A 15,176-nucleotide genomic window follows, 5' to 3' on the forward strand; every position below is an offset into this window, starting at 1 on the left:
AATCAATCTGGTGTATTTTCAGTTACAATCTGTAACAAGTCCACAATTATGTTTTGGATGATCAGTTATTTCTTATTTGAGTTATTAGTAGTATTATTTTGCTCAGCTGCCTAACTTTTTTTTACTATAACTCTATTTCAAAACCTCGTCTCTTTGTCATTTATGTTGCTATATTTTTCGCTTAATAAAAACTCGCTAGGTAAAAAAACTCTGGTTGCTTAATTAAAAATAATCTGGTCGATTGTTTTGCATTTGAAGACTTAAGCTTTTGTGCCGTCTACTGGACAATGAAAAAACTACAGCCATTATTTATTTAAACTTTCTTTTGGATAAAAGTACATTTTCGGAGAGGATGGTAAGACTATTTGGAGGGGCGTGGCGTCAAAATTGAAGATGAGGGAAAGAAAAGTGGCCCTGAATGCGAGATCTATAGATTAAGTTACATTTTTCTATATAAAAAACTTTTATACTCCAGTTTTAACGGCTCAAGATTTTAGCGTTTCATGAACTACACTCAATTAATTGCATTAAGGGTGACCTCAGAAAGACGGTTTGAGTTTATATGTGTGAGACGGTCTTAAACATTTAGATAAATGTGAGTGATAGAAAAAATAAGGATAAATATTGGCAAATGGTTAATGCTTCAGTCTTAGAATTATTATGAATTAAAGTGCTGTAGCTTATCCCAATGTAAAAGAAATTCTTTCACTTCTAAGCAACACCGAGCTCCACAGACTAGTACCAAAGGAGAGCAAATTACATTTAAAATAATTAAAATTGTTTGTGGAGGGAGGGGGATATGGGCATTTAGGTGAGTAGTGCATTATTTCCTATATGATTGCAAGGGATAAAAACCATGCACGTTACTGCTTTCATTTCCTAATCATATGCCTGTAAAAGTGCTGCGGGAGCTCCCTGTCGGATGCCCTGAGATACATGCAGCAGAAGTTGGATAATTTCCTCTTAAACTTTCAGTATACACTTTTAGTTCTCTGTTCTTTAGCTTATATAGGAAGCTGTTTTAAAAAGTCAAGCAAATGAGATGTTGCAAAAGCTACACTGACTTTTGCAGATAGATTTGGAAATGATTAGTATAAAGATTTACTGGAATTAAAATCCTTATTGCATTTAATAAAACAGCAGTGTACATTTAGATAAAAAATCTGAGTCAAAGTGAGCTTTAGACCATTATAAACATAAATCTAGTTAAATAAGCTATTTTTATATATGTATGTATGCGCGTTTGTATATACACACATACACACACAGAGAGACCTTAAAATATGCTAAAGAGAGGTACAAGGAAACCTTTAACCACTTGGATTAGACCAAGAACTATAAGTATCTTGCTTTGCAGTCACTTGTAGAAGTGGGAGTTTGAAATTCACCTAAAAAATTCGCCTATAATCGTTTCCCTCTTCCATTGTGAAAAGTTGTTATTTCTGAATTCGTCTGCTTATATAGTGCTGTCATTCAAAGACAAGCTTTTCATACAGATTTGAACTTTATTAGCGAGGCAAGATATTTTTTCACACTAGACAAAATAGAAATGCAATTAACCTGTGCTTATACTGAACGCTTAACACGGTATGTCAACCCTGGTACATCAATATGAAAGTATTGGTGAACTAGCAGAAGCCTCATTCAAATTATCCATTAACACAATTTTAAAGTTACCAGCAATGGGAAATTGGTATTTCATAACCTCAGTTGTACTATAGTAAAATCAGTGTATTTTGTTAGAACCTTAAATGCTATGTTTGCTTAGAGACAAATTCAACATATAATTTCTTTCATATTAACTCATGGTATCCAGCTTGTCTAGCGAATAAGTACAGAAATATTTCAGATTACCTCTAAAACTGATGATACAGTACAATTAAATAATTAAAACAGGAATTGCGAGCAGTTAAACTTTAAGAAGAAATATGTAATGTAAGGTTTTTTGGATGTTGCATGTTTAGTTTTCATTAGGGAATGGGGATTTTGCAAATACATATAGGTAAACTCAAGCATAAATAGCTAAAAAATCAGATTTTTCAGCTATGTATTGTACGAATCAGGCAATGTTTTATGAATACTTGGTCCTGTTTAAAAAAAAACAACAACCAACCAACAATAACCCCAAACTGCTCCAAACAACTAGTTTTACCTGCGGGGACCTAGAAGAATGATGATCTCCGAGATCACTTTCTACAGTGATTGGTTTGGCTAAATGCTGCCTTAAGGGGTTTACAACGTACCAAGTAAGTACATACAGACGCTAGCTATTGTGCATATCTGAAACGAATGACTCCGGACCTGGGCCAACATTACAGAGCAGCTCGAACTTCAAGCAGGATGGCTTTCCTGGTGACCAATTCAGAGGCAAATCTCTCCCCCGCCTGACTCCTGCTAGGTTTCGCTACGCCGCCGCACCGTTTGATGCCTGGCTAAACGCAGGCAAACCCTGCTGCCCCAAGGAGCAACCTTCCCGCTCCTCCTCAGGCTGTTTGTTTTTAAACCATCCTCTTCGCGTTCGAGCTCCACGGTTTGTCTCTCTCCAGCAGAGTGAATCGGGTGTGTGTGTGTGTGTGTGTCTCTTTCAGGCTCCCCTCTCCCTAGCGCAAAGGCCTGATCCCGCTGAGCAGGCTAACGGGGCCCGTGGGCTTTTGTCTTCCACGACCGATGTGCGTGAGCGTGCTTGTGTGTTACACAGACCCTCGCTTTCCATAGCACACCCCAGCTCGGGTCCTCTGTGACCTGGGGGGCGGGAGATATAGTGAGAACTATCCCTGCTGGGTGGATACCCCCCCAGCTCTTATGAAGCGCTACCCGAGACAGCTTTACTCCACACGTTGCGTTGTGATCTCTTGCAAGCGGCACCCGGGGTCATTCCAGTCTCCAAAGGAGGAGAACTTCCATCCTTACTCCGGATTTCTCCAGAGCCCGAGGCTGGCGGTGGGGCTGGCGGGACACCATGGGGCGGGCAATGTCTTTCTATGCACTCTCACTGCTCACTAGCTGGGCTTTGTTCCCGTTAACACAACAAACCAACGGAGACGCTCCGGGCATCGTGCGCCCGGAGCGAAACGGCCCAGCTTTGCGCTCGCTTCTCACGCCCCGTGTGTCCGAACGGCGCCTGCAATTCGGGGCGAGGCACGTGTGGGCCCCTGGCTCGCCTCTCTCCCTATGGTCTCGTTCAGACCTCCAGGGAAACGAGCCCGCACCCAGCCTCAGCAATATCCGTGCAGCCCGCGCCGTGGCTGCAACGAGAGGCCATTTGTCCCCGACGCTGTTATTTCAGGTGTGCTAATGGGCTTAGGGCCGTGTGAGAAATGTGCGGATTAATGCGAGTCCCTCTCGCAGGTACCAGCTGTCCGGGTTGTCTGCAGCCCCGGGATGCAGCCCCGAGGTGAAAAGTGAAGGCGAGTCGTTCAGAGGCACCGGGGCTGAGGCGAGTGTCACGTGTACCCAATACTGAAGTGCAGGGGCCGAGTCTCACACCTCCGCAAGAGGCTGTTAATTGATCGGCTCCTGAAGAGCCGAGCCAGGGGAGAGAAAAAGTGTCCGCGTGTGAAAGAGGAGACGAGCTACAAAAGGAGCGGGGCTCCAGGCAACCATGTCAGGGGTCTGGGCCAGGAGCATCCGCCACCTCCACCCCCCTCCCCGAAGAAAGAGTTAACAAATGTCTCCCCAGCCCGTCCCCCGCCTTGACGAGAAGGCGCAATTTCATTCCAATGTGTCGCCACCTACAACATCTGTGGGTACATGATCATAGACTTTTGCATAATTGCATCCTGACTTGATTCAATGGATCTGCAAAGCTATTTCAACATCTATCTTTTCCAGCCGCAACCTGGAAGGAAAAGAGCTGCAAAAATGTTTTCACTCAGTTTCCCCTCCCTGCCTTCCCCACATGCGTTGCATTATTATTGGGGCACAAATGACTGATCTCTGAGGAGCTCCTTTAAACCCAATACTGGAATTGTGTGTATGTGAGAGCCAGTGTATGAGGGCCCGTGTCCTGAATATGACAGTGTGTATATGTTTCTGGAGGTGTGTTTGCAGTGTTGTTGTAGCTCTGTTTGTCCCAGGAAATGAGAGACACAAAGTAGCTGAGGTAATATCTTTTATTGGGCCAACTTCTGTACCTGTGTGTGCCTCAGTTTGTGTACTTGTGAGCGTGTATATGCCCATGTATCAGGGTGAATGTGTGTGTCTATGTATATCTGAGTCCCCTTAGGAGAATCTTTCAAGAAATTGTGTCTGCTAAAAAAAAAAGCGTGCACTATTCTAAAGAGCAGTTAAAAGCCTGCTTGTTAATTATTTTCTTTTCTTTGCAGGAGTGTTGTCCATGCTGATGTTTCTCCCTCATCCTTCCCTACAAGAGAGCAGAGTGTAGACCATGCACGCCTCATCGTCCCAGAACACAGGGCCAGTCCTAGCCTGGGGGGACACAAGGATTTCAGCAGTGTTTTTCCCTACGGGGCGGACTAATTGTACATAATTCCTCCCGCCCCATTCCTCCCCACTTACTTGAGCACATGCAGCTGCAGTCACCCTTGTGGCTTGGAAGGAAAGGCGGCCTCCTGCACCAAGGCTGCAAGGCCAGTTCCCCAAGGCAGCAGCTGCGAGAGGGAGGGGGCAGGCGGTGAAAGCTGCACTTTCCTCTGAGCAGAGTAGTGTTCCCTCTGAGGGGCCCCCAGCCCCAGGACCTGGCTCCCAAGCCCTGGGCCTCCGGCATGGAAGCAGTCTTGCCTCCTCCATAGCCACTAAGCCATCTGGGCAGGCAAGGTTTGCAGTTTTAACTCTGACTCATTGTCCTTCTTATAGGTTGAGGGGGGAGATCCATGTGTAGGAATCAACTTAGGACCAAGCACAGAGGCTTACAACAAGAGATTTCATAGGCCCGATTTAGCTTGTGATTAAGAGAATACCACAGGAGAACAGTGATGATTGTTTCATTTAAAAATCACAAAAAGCCCTGTCGTTCAGTGGGTGAGAAAGGCTAACAGAATGGGAAGATTCTACAAAGAAACACCTCACAAGTGTGTTTGCTTTCAGTTTACACTGTTGTACACTCTTCAGTTTACGTACAATATTTTACTCTGGTTATGTTGGCTTCATTCAAAAAGTGTTATAATTGAATTTTACAGAAAACATTCACTATCAGTTTCTAACCTTAGACTTAGAAATGGGGCCAAGCCAGGAAGCATAGATCTCAGATCAGAGCTGGATTCAGACCTCCCAAAATCTGGAAGTGGACAGCTCTACTTGGAATCATAGAAATACCTATTAGAGCAACCAGCTCAACTCCCTGCTAATGCAGGATTGTTTCCTTGCATTTACTAGTGCTTTGTCCAGTCACATATTAAATATTCTGCTGATGAGCCTTTCATCACTTTCTGAGGGAGATTATTCCCCAACCTGTTTTAGGCACCGATTATTAAAAGCTATTTAGGCACTGCTGCGCTCAGCATCACACCACCTAACTGATTTAGAAGCCTAAATATCATTTTCAAAAGGGATTTAACTGCTTAGGAGTCTAAATTCCATCAACAATGGGATACAGACTCTTAAGTGCCTAAATACCTTTTGAACATATTTAGGCTCTTACCCCTAAATACCTTTACAAATCTGGGCCAGACTGTCAGAAAGACATTACTTCTAATTACTCTCCCTTTTCCCACCGGAGGCATACACCTCCGCACACCCTTCCAGTATTTATACATGGTTTCTAGACCCCACTTTGGCTGGTTTTTAGGGCCAAATTAGGTTTCCTGATCCAGTTCCCCAATTGTCTTTGGCCCTGTTTTTGTTAGAAAAACAACCAAGTCTGTCAGATTCAATGGCGGCCTAATCTTACAGCTACAGATGGGCCCGAACTATAATTGCCCAGCTATTGTCAATCGAGTCAATCCATGTTAACCAGTTTTTATCAAAATGTGTTTTTGGGTCTCTCTGTATTACAAATGTAACCGTACCAGAACTAAATGAAATATTCCCGGGGCAGTTACACCACAGTCAAATAGAGAGGCACTGTTCCATTAGATGCTGCTTTGCTATGCAGCTGAATTAGGCTTTTTAGTTGCCATGTCACACTATTTTTAAGAGTTTCTATTACGCTAATCACAGCCACAGGTCTGCAATGACTTACACAGATGCTGAAATTTAAGTGAGGGTACGTCTACACAGCAAAGGAAAACCTGCAGCTGGCCTGTGCCAACTGATTCAGCCTTGGGCTGTGGGCAGAAGCTCCCAAAGAGTGTGTGTGTGGGGGGGGGGGCACCAGTGCCTGAACCACCTGCCCTGTCGCTCCTCTCCCCCATTCTCACCTTTCCGGCTGGTAAAAAGTGAGAGGCCATAGCCTTCCCATTTTTAAAAGTGATGAGGCCATGGCCTCCTGTCCCCCCGCCCATTCCTGTGCTCCTGGCTGTGGGGCTGTTTCATTGCTGGGCAGACTTCCAGGCTCGGGGTGGAGCTTGAGCTCTAAGACCCTCCCATCCCTCAGGGTCCTAGAACCTGGATTCCAGCCTGAGCCCAGAAGTCTACACAGCAATGAAACAGCCTTGCAGCCTGAGCCCCACGAACCCGAGCTGGCTAGCACTTGCCAGCCATGGGCGTCTAGTTCCTGGATAGACATACCCTAAGTACTAGTGAAAGCAATGGGGCTTCTCATGTACATTAAGCCAAGTATGTGTATAAGTGCCTGCATACATCACTGCGGCGTCCACGGCTTTGATCATATTGGGGCTATAGTTAGTGGAAATTCCCTAATATTCTACAGGATAGCCTTTTGTGGCCTCCTTTGCCCTGGTACCTGGGTTGGGAAGCAGATTACCATCTTGTGTTCTTTATCTGCCCAAAGGTGTCTTGGGCCAGGCTTCTAACTAAGGAGTCACCAGTGAGGACTACTTGCCTATTTCTTTCTGCTGGCTCCCTTTCAGTGCTTCCCTCTTGACTGTAGGGGCTACAGATCTCTCTTTGGCTCTCCTTAGTCTCATCCTTCTCTTTGTCATTGACAATGGCATATCTAATGCAGCTATTGAGACCAAATGGCCTACATTTCTCTTCTGCTCTTTCCAGAGATTCTAGTCTACCTCGATGACATCTTATTTTTCCATCTCTATCCCATTCTGGGTGTTCACCTCTTGCATAGGATAGTCCTGTTTGGTCTCTATCTACATACCTATCCCCTATTGTCTTTGCTCAGTTGATTTAAGTGACATTCAAGTTGCTTCACCTTTTATTCACAATGGACATGCCATGGCATGTGGACATGACTTACTGAATTCTTAAAGCAGCTTTTCTTATTTATTAATTTTAATTATTAAATACATATAAACTATAAATAAAGAATGTACGTTTCCTTTTCCTTTTAATGTAAACAATTGTAATGATGGAAAGCCCTAGCAATATGCACTCAAAGAAAAGCTTCCAGATCTTTGAAACCAGAAAATTTTAATAAAACTACACTTTAAAAAAAATGTTGAGAGCAAAATGTGGCATTGAAACCAGGAAAACACAATGTGTAAAACTGAACAGTAAGCAACACAACAGTGTTAACAAAATTGTTAAAAAACACATTGCATTATTTGTTCATTTTGAAACAAAATAGTTGTCCAGCTTTGAACATTGCATTGTATTTTCAGTTTCTTTTTAGTGTAACAATCTGAATGTCTGTGCTGTGTAAGTAAAGACCCAAACCTACTCTCCACTAGTTAGAAAATAATCAAAGATTGTCAATAAAAATATAAAATAACAGTTATAACACACTGAGGCAACAGGTACTCATCTGATCTGGTAAAGGAGAATTCAAACTTCAAGGATGTGTCATCATATTTTCTTACCACTTTATTTTTTTGGATCCTCATTTCGTGTAGTTGTAGATGGTCCAGGACTTTCATTATCTTCTCCACCAGTCCACCCTTCTCGTTTTCGAAAAATAAATCCATCCATGTCAGATTGAAATGCTGCTTGCTGTTTTTTACAGTTGTAAATGGCTGACTGTATGTACGTTGCTAGGTTACCTTGCAGTGAAACATGCGAGAATTAATCTTGACATATTGCACTTGCTTTTTAATAAAATAAAATAAATAAATAAACAAACAAAATAAAGTTTCTTCTATACTCTGTCCAACATTCTTCTATGCTCTGTCAGGACAGTATATTTATATAGCTTTTACTTATATCACAAGAGTCACATGGAGTTAAAGATTTACTAAGAGCTTGACTGTAGAATGCATTTGTGTCAGTGGACCACCTGGGACTGTGGCCGTGGCCCACAGTTTGGGAACCCTTGTTCTAAAGCACTTCTTACCCGCCTGTCTCTTTTCTTAATTTAGATTTTGTTTAGAAAGTCTTCCTCCCTCATATTTTCCCTTGGATCTGTTGCCTACTAATTTTACTTTGAAGTTCTTCTACATCATGTTGGAGGTACTTGGTGACTCTTCCTCTATGTTGATACGATACTCACATTTAGGATCTCTCTACACTGGGCTAGGAATCATGTTCCCTCAACTAGTTTTAAACATGGTCTTAAACGAATTACATTTAAACAATATTGTAATCAATTTAAGCTATACGTAAATAAATCTGTTTTGTTACACACACACACACACACACACACACACACACACACACACACACAGTGTTTGCATGTTTCTTGTTGGACAAGACTCATATTTAGAGACTGTGTGCCACCCACTCAGACCAGCCAACCTGCTCCTGGGAGTATTGAGCTCCAAAAGTTCCAGCTGAAGTCAATGGGAGTTGTTGGTGATCCGCACCTCTGAAAATCAGGTTCAATAATTGTATTTAAACTAATTTAGTCTGAACTTGTTTTAAATCCTGTGGAAAACTGGTTCAGATGGCTGTGTTAAAGTGGACAGTCTTTGAATTGGAGAGACTTTTTCTATATGACACTATTGGGATACTATACTATATTTATATTTGAGGAATTGCTTTCATAAGGTCAATAAAAATTGCTAAAAGATAAACATAAGAAGTTTCAATCCCTGATGTACTCTCCCCCTTGCCCCCCCAACACTTGGATTTTTAATTTTTTAGGTGCTTACAGCTATAGAGGAATAAGTTTGATCAAATTCTCTTTTGAGTAAGGGATGGAATGAGGAGGGCTTTATCACAATTTTATTTGGGGAGGTGTTTGGATCAGTCACAAATGTATATTTTGTGTAAACTTCAAACTTGTCTTCAATGAGGACAAGTCCTGTCTTTGACAGGTTTGAAGAATTAGTGTTTTAGAAAACACAAAATGACAAGGAAATTGTGTAGCCTCTGTACTAAGTACATAATGTTCCATCATTTTTTAAAAAAACTTTGAAGGTCCAGTATCCCACATACACACATGCATCACCTACTCACTCACACATGTATCTCACGCACTCACTTGCACACATGCATCACACGTTCACACACATATACATCATGCATGCACACTCACTCACACATTAAAGCTACATCTGCCTTAATGGATCTGGAACCTCCGTGTTCCTGGCCTGCTAGCTCGCTTCATGTACGTCCTTTATATTTGTTATCGCATTGTGTGACCACTAGACTGTTATTGTTTCTCTTCTCTATGGTCAGCTATTTTGACTTTTGACACCCTTTGGCTTTTTATCACAGTTAGCCAGCAGTTTGTTTCTCTTTTTCCCCCTCCTCTCCGATTCATACGGGTGAGCGTTACACATTTTTCTGTTATTTTCCAGTTGCATTCATAGGCCTTCATTTTCTGGCCTTTTACCAAGGATCCTTCCTCAATTGCTTTCAGCTTCTTACCCCCAGATGGGACTGCCTTACATTTGTTTCAATATTTTCTTTTTAGTTGCTTTATCCTTTTCTGTTGAGCCTATAATTTAGTTCTGCTGACACAAATGGTTAAACTCATAGGCAGAATCTGCTTAAAAAACACTCTCAGAAAATACCTAGCAGAGGGGTAGCCGTGTTAGTCTGGATCTGTAAAAGCAGCAGAGAATCCTGTGGCACCTTATAGACTAACAGACGTTTTGGAGCGTGAGCTTTCGTGGGTGAATACCCACTTCGTCATCACACCACTACCCACACCACTACCCACATCACAATTTTTTTTTTCAGAGAGTCACACGTTAGAGATTAAAAATGCTATTGGGTTATTTATTTTAAATACGTATACACTCCACATCACTGTGGTATCTGAATACCTCACAATTTTTAATGTAATTATCCTCACAGTACCCCTGTGAGGTAGGGAAGTGCTGTTTTACAGGCTGAGGTACCTGGAGACGGGGAGCTAGTTTAACAAAGAAACTGAGAGCACTATCATTACTTTTTACGTGGCTAGAAGATCACTTGGATTCCCAAAGCCCTGGCTAGGCACCTAGACTGCTTATACTATGACCGGGGAGAGCTAGGCTCCTCAGAAGGGGATCCACAAAACACAGTAGCTATATGAAATAAAACTTGTGCTTCAGCTGGTGATTTCCCCCCTGCCCTTCTCTCTTACTCTTTGAAATATCACAATGAATATTACATTCAAGCTAAGATCTTCCAGTTTCTCCCCAGCTTTCTCAACCTCTAAGATTTCAGGATTAAAAACAGAGTGGCTCCTATTTTCATAAACTGCCCTCTCTCCCTTGATTCTGTTTATACGGCTGCCTCTCTTTTCCTGCTATCACTACAAGCCCTATTCCCCCAAATGCACTGACCCTGCTTCTTGCTAATGTTTTCTAACAGCAGTTATATTAGACCCAGTGCTTGCAAAACACTGAAATGTTGCCCTAACTCCAAGGCTCAGATTTCATAGCTATCTACTATATCATTGCTGCTCAGGTGAAAGCTAATAGACCTGATTATCCTTTTCCTCTCTCACATTTTATACCAATGTACCACGACTGATTTCAGTGGAGTTGTTGCTAGTTTACACCACTGTTAACGAGATAAGGATCAGGACCAGCGTCTGTCCCTGTCTAGTCCCGGCTGGAGAGACTGAGAGAGCCTAGCAGAGAAATGGCAGTAAGTCTATCATTTCAGAGAGGCTTGCTGGTTTCTGTTCATCTACAACAGCTGTCAGAACAGTACCCTGCTACAGCTCTACATCCTTTCAATCATCTGGCAGTGTATTTTTATTTCATAGATAGGATTTCTGCATCAGTTTGGTTTGCATGTATTTCAAATTAATAAAATCTCATCTAAATGCTATTATGATAAAAAGGGAAAATCTTTCTTACATGCACTGTCATGGACAAAGGGTGGGAGAAAAGGGACTTGATAAACTGGTAATAGCTTCTCTGTAAATTTAAAAAATCAACCTGGATTTTATTCCTAAACAAAGGTGATTTGTAGTAGAAAATGACCTGCAGTCAGTGTTGCAATACTGTGATTTTAAGGTGAAATCACTCAACTCAAACTTTCCATAGCAAATGGAAGAGGAAAAATATCTAATTAAAGGAAATGTTAGTTAACCAAAGGATGCTCCTTTCACAACAGAAGTTACTATGGGACTTAAAGGCACATTCTAATTATGACAGTTCACTAATTATCTGCCTTACATCTCATCTTTCTGTCTAATCCCACTTTTAATTATATAGTTCTTTTTTGGCACATTACATATCAAAAGTATTACATTTGACTGAAAATAAATCCTTTTAATTGGTGATGATAGAGAAGAAATACTGTAGCTGCCCCCCTGAAACACATACACTGCATTGTAATAAAATGTTTTCATTGTGCTTTGAAAAGAGAGACTTGATGCAAGAAAAAAAAATTGACTTTAAAGACTTGGGACTTGTAAAGCTTTGAAGTCAGAGTGAGGAAATACCTCTAAATTACACTGCATTTTGTACATGCATCTGGCTGCAAGAGTTTAACATCACGCATGGCCTCTGATTTGTAATCCATTGGAGCCTGATCCTTTTACCACTGATGTTAAGGAGTGCTTTGCCCTTGGCTTCCTTTGGAATAGGCTTTGGCCTTTGAATTCTGGTCATGTATAATTCAAAGACCTGAAGCAATGGTATGGCATCAGAGCTCCATCACTTATGAACATCTACTCATCAAGATCTCAGTTAAAGCCTACCAAATTGGGAGGGACTTGTGCCAAACAGTTGGGGAATATGACTGTGAGTCAGGAGTTCTGGGTTCTGTTCCTGCTCTGCTAGTGAATTACTGTGTGACCACAGGCAAGCCTCAACTTCTCTGTACCTCTGTTTCCTCATCTCAAAATGAGAATAATCATAATTACCTTTTGGGGCTGTTGTGAGGCTTTAGTGGGTGTTTGTCAATTGCTCTGACAGAAGGTGCAATGTCGGTGAAATGTATTCTTCTTCTTCAAATTATCATTAAAATGCATTTTCTTCCACCCGCTGTCCTTGGCTTGGGCAGGAGGTAGCAGAAAGATTTAGCTATTATGTGAAGCAGCAGGATCTTTTCCTTCCTTTGGGTGTGGGGGTGGTGAGTTTATAGAGTTAAGGACCCTTGACACAGAGAGAGGTTTTTTTCAAGGCCTTTAGGCTTGAATCCAAACTGTGAGCTCAGACAGACCTGTGACTGGCAAGTCCTCTGAGGAGAGACAGCCTGTGGATTAATGATGCCAATCCCTGTTCAAATTTGCATGTATCATTTACTTAGCTTTGCTCCTGATGGAATTAGGTATAATTCTTTATTGAATATTACTCTTAATGTATGTTTAAGCATTAAAAATGAATATGCGAGTGTGAAAACACGTAGGAAATAATTTATAAATATCTAAAGTAACATAAGATAGAGTACTTGGCTGTCCTGCAAACCTGAGCAAATGTCTATATAATACTACTAGGCTTCTTCCTCCTTGGATGTTTTATTATATCTTATTGACCTCTTAACGACAGACTGCTAGCACCCCAGCCTGCCGGAGTCTGTTGACATTTCCAAATATATAATCGGTTCTTCAGTTTTTAATCTCTCTCCTATGTAAAACTGCATTGGATTGAAGCTTTGCATACAGGTCATCAGCCGAGATGCAATTTTTCACCCCTATAAAATTTACAGCAGTTAAGCATTTTTTTTTTATTTTAGGTAGCCTTAATCCTCTTCTTTTTCTCTCTCTTTCTGAAGCAAAATCTTCATCAGCTGTGGATAAGAAAAAATATAGATTTCTTGATAATGATTCCTTTCTTGGATGCATTGCAGCTACTGGTGCAAGAGTTTTATGGTTTGGGGCAAAAAGCCACTTCAAGTAATAATAATCATTGTCCCTAATTAAAGTGCACTTAATTGCTCTTGCCATTTTTTTCAGAGGGGTGGGAGGGAGATTAATGCTTCTGTAGGGCCAACATTATTTAACTATTTCAGCACAGTCTTGCAGTCCTTGCATAGGCAGGCTGAATTAAGGTCTACATCCACCAGGGCTGACATCCACCAGCATTTCTTCCTCAGGAATACTGTTTCAGACAAATTCCGACTTCTAGCAAAGACACTTGCCAGGTCTGACTCCACTGCCTTACACCCTGTGGAGTTATTCAGATCTATGCAAAGTGGATGCACTGCAAAATGCTTCCAAGCTGATTTATTAGCATTTTACATCCACTTTGCAGCGATCGAAATGACTGCACAAGGTGCAAGGCAGAATTGGCTTTAGTTCTTCCCACACAGTCCAGGGTACACCTACTCTGTAACACCTCCGTTCCCCCCTCCACCCCCACGCAACAGGGACTCTCAGAGTGTTGGTCAGCTGACTTGGGATTGCACTATGGGGCTAAAAATAGCTGTGCAGATGTTCCCGCTTGGGCTAGAATTTGGGCTTTGAGACCCAGTGAGGGGGGAGGGTCTCCAAGGCTAGGCTCCAGCCCAAGCAGGAATGTTTACACTGCTATTTTTAGCCTTGTAGTGCAAGCCCCTGAGTCTGAGTCAGTTACTTGAGGTCTGAGACTTGCTGCCACAGGGTTTGTTTGTTTGTTTGTTTTTGCAGTGCAGACATACCCTGAATCTTGTCCAGCTCAGCCTACCAGGCACAGTCCTTGCTCTACAGTCCTCCCAAGGAGGCAAGAAGGCGTGGCCGCATTTTATTCTCTCTGCCAACCAACTAATATGTTTTAGTTTTCCTTTTTGCAGCTGGTCTCTTTCTCTCTCTGTGGTAGCCACAGTGTCCTCATCCATGTGCACATTCATTTGTTGGCTGATCCACACTCCTTTGGTCCCTGGCACAGCAACTGCTAGTGCAGTCTGTACAATGCATCAGTCTGGAAATAGTATCTAAGACACATGAGGCTGCCCAGCTCCTTTTGTGTCCTGTTCTGCTTTGCCCTGTCCCTGTAGATCACTCACTGGCTTTGACGTGACACAGTGACTTTTGCTGACGAGCTGCAGGGGGGCAGGCAGGATGTCTGTGTCTCTTGGGTTCCGGAATAATATTCCTCTTCTGTTCCCATCCCCTCTGCAGCTTCTTCCAAGCAGCTAAGGGAATATAGATGGGGAACAGCCATTGGCAACACATCAGCCTTACAAGCTGGGCTTTCATTGCTGCAGGGCTAGGCAGAGCAAGGGTTCTGTGGAAGCAGAGAGGCTCTCCATAATGTGTCTTAGACCCATGGGATTTATATGTATAAATTCCAGCCCCCATCCCAGAAGCCAAACCCAGTGCTCTCTCTGCAGTGCCACCAGCTCCTTCTCATAGAGGGGACGATGCAGAGAAGTTATCCTTTGTGGAAATGCCATCTATAATTCTACAGGTCTTCTCCGTAAGTGAGCTAACAGCCAAAGCCATGGAGGTTTTCACCTAAGATTTCCCCTCCTGTGTGGGAAGGGAAGATATTGGCTCAAATGAGACCGAGACTTGCAGTTATCTAGCACTCATAATCTGTACTGAAGACAAGTGGAGTCTGCCTGTATACAGAGGGGGATTAAGAATTGATCGTTGGTTATGGGCCTGTTCAGAGGAGGTTCTATGTCTGGGCAGTGGGACAGAGCACTGGTTGGCGTGCATCAATCACAACTGATAGCTACTATCCAACTGATTGCAGAAGGCGGACATTAGGACCTAAGGGGATGAGATACTGTGGCTCTGAGGAGCAATAACTTACAATGTAAATTTCTTCGTACCAAGGCCAATATGTCTCACTGAGTGACTGCTCCCAGGCTCTGCCTCCTGCAGGGTAACCATATCTCACACACCCTTTCTCCTCCCCGCTCAGAGCTGAGCTCCTACATTTTGGCCATGGAAG

This window comes from Chelonoidis abingdonii, chromosome 3, assembly GCF_003597395.2.
Source record: "Chelonoidis abingdonii isolate Lonesome George chromosome 3, CheloAbing_2.0, whole genome shotgun sequence".
Taxonomy (NCBI): domain Eukaryota; kingdom Metazoa; phylum Chordata; order Testudines; family Testudinidae; genus Chelonoidis; species Chelonoidis abingdonii.